General features: G+C 36.4%; 1 pseudogene; it reads right to left on the bottom strand.

Moving 5' to 3' along the window:
- Positions 1 to 1,113: 1,113 nt before the first annotated feature.
- On the bottom strand, positions 1,114 to 1,758 carry LOC101446050 (cleavage and polyadenylation specificity factor subunit 5 pseudogene; annotated as a pseudogene).
- Positions 1,759 to 2,009: the final 251 nt, after the last annotated feature.

Below are 2,009 nucleotides of genomic sequence, written 5' to 3'. Positions count from 1 at the left end.
TCCTTCTGTTCTTATTGTTTAAAGCATTTTTCTCATGAAATGGAGCAGTATTTTGACAAGTGCTTTTCCTGTGTCTATAGAGATGATTATGTGATTTTTTTCCTTTTGATCTGTTTATGTGGTGTATTACACTGATTGATTTTCTTATTTTGAACCATCCTTGCATACCAGGGATGAAACCCACTTGATCATGGTGTATAATTCATTTGATGTATTGTTGAATATGATTAGCAAGTAATCTGTTGAGGATTTTAGCATCAAGTTTCATTAGAGAGATCGGATTGAAGTTTTCTTTAATTATGACATCATTGTTTGAATTTGGTATTAAGGTAATTTTTGCATCATAGAGTTAGTTAGGCAATGGTCCTTCTACTTATAATTTTTGGAAGAGTTTATGTAGGATTGGTGTTAGTTATGTCCAGATTTGTTTGGTAGAATTCACTTATGAAACCATCTGGTCCTAGGCTCTACTTAGTTGGGAGGTTTTTAATGACTAATTCAATCTTGCTACTTGTGATTGGTTTGTTGAGTTAATCATTTTCTTCTTTCATCAATGTAGGCTGCTTGTGTTTCTAGGAATTTGTCCATTTCCTCTAACTTAACTTTTTTGTTGGTATATAATTCTTCAAATTATCCTCTTATGATACCCTTTATTTCTATGGTGTCATTGATGATATCCCCTTCCTCATTTCTTATTTTTTATATTTGTGTCTTCTCTCTCTCTTTCTTTCTTCCTTTCTTTGTTAGTCTATCTAAGGGTTTGTCAGTTTTTTAGATGTTCTTGAAGAACCAGCTTTTGATTTTGCTTGTTTTTTTGTAGTGATTTTTTCTTTTCTTTTCTTTTTTTTAAGAATTTGAAAAGTTTAATGAGTAAAAAAACATACAAATAGAAAGAAGTCCACTTTGTTTAATGTACAAAAAAGTATGAGTAGAACTAAAAGTGAATTAAGCATTATCACAATTGTTTACACCACTATTGAGTTCTTCATATTAACTTTGCTATTCAAACAACAGAAAGTAGGGGGCAATTTTAGGGACTGAGAAAGAGATTAAACAAACAAACAAAAAAACAACCTTTTCTACCATGTTTATTCTTCTATACTGTATAGCTGTGCTCACAGATTTGGCTTCTTTTACTTCTCCACTGTGCAGAAATTTAGTTGTATATAAAATTGTACCTACTCAAAAGCTGAGGGAGACTAGAAATAATGGGTCCATATCCTGGTGCATTGTCATACAATTCAACACAATGGTGCAACTATCAGTTTGTAATTTTTTGGGACTGCAAACAAGGCTTTCTCTTGAAGTTGAACCAGAAACAACTTCTTATGTTCATTAGGCTTTGTAATATGTGCAGGAATATATGGATACTGAGGAGGTTCAAAATTTGGTCTCCACCAGTTACCAATGCAGTCATCAATGACCCAGTCTTGCAGGACTCCATCCTGATGACCCAGTATCTCTGTCATTAAGCATTTTAGTCCTTCAACTTCATCTTCTCCTGAATTAAGTTCACCACCAGGTAACTTGAAGAAAGTTGTTCCCAGTTGTAGCAGTAACACATGGGGTAGCTGGTGCTCATGTACAATCAAAACTCCTACAGTCCACCTCATTCCAATTTTATCAAACTCCTCCCTCATGCACTGAAATCTGACTGCAACAGAGTTGTCCTTCTCATAGAGGGGTTCTTTTGTACCAAATGTATAATGGGTAAGAGGGTACATGTTGATGGTGTGTTCCAAGGTGAGGGGCTTGGTCTGCTGGATGCACTTGTTGCCAAACTGGTTGACTCCCTGGGGCCAGCCAGTCTGCAAATGATTGGGCAGCACCACAGACTTGCTGGTGAGCACAAACGCTGGTGGCGAGCAGAAAGGAGGCAGGCTACACTCCCCGTGTGGACAGCGATTATCCTGCTCAGCAGCCTCCACCTGCCATTAACATGAGAGTGCAAGAGGAGGCTACACACCTTTATTTTCTATTTCATCTAGTTCTTCTCTAATTTTTGTTAT

Source organism: Dasypus novemcinctus, chromosome 1 (assembly GCF_030445035.2).
Source record: "Dasypus novemcinctus isolate mDasNov1 chromosome 1, mDasNov1.1.hap2, whole genome shotgun sequence".
NCBI lineage: Eukaryota > Metazoa > Chordata > Mammalia > Cingulata > Dasypodidae > Dasypus > Dasypus novemcinctus.
This window is presented reverse-complemented; position numbering and strand designations above follow the sequence as displayed.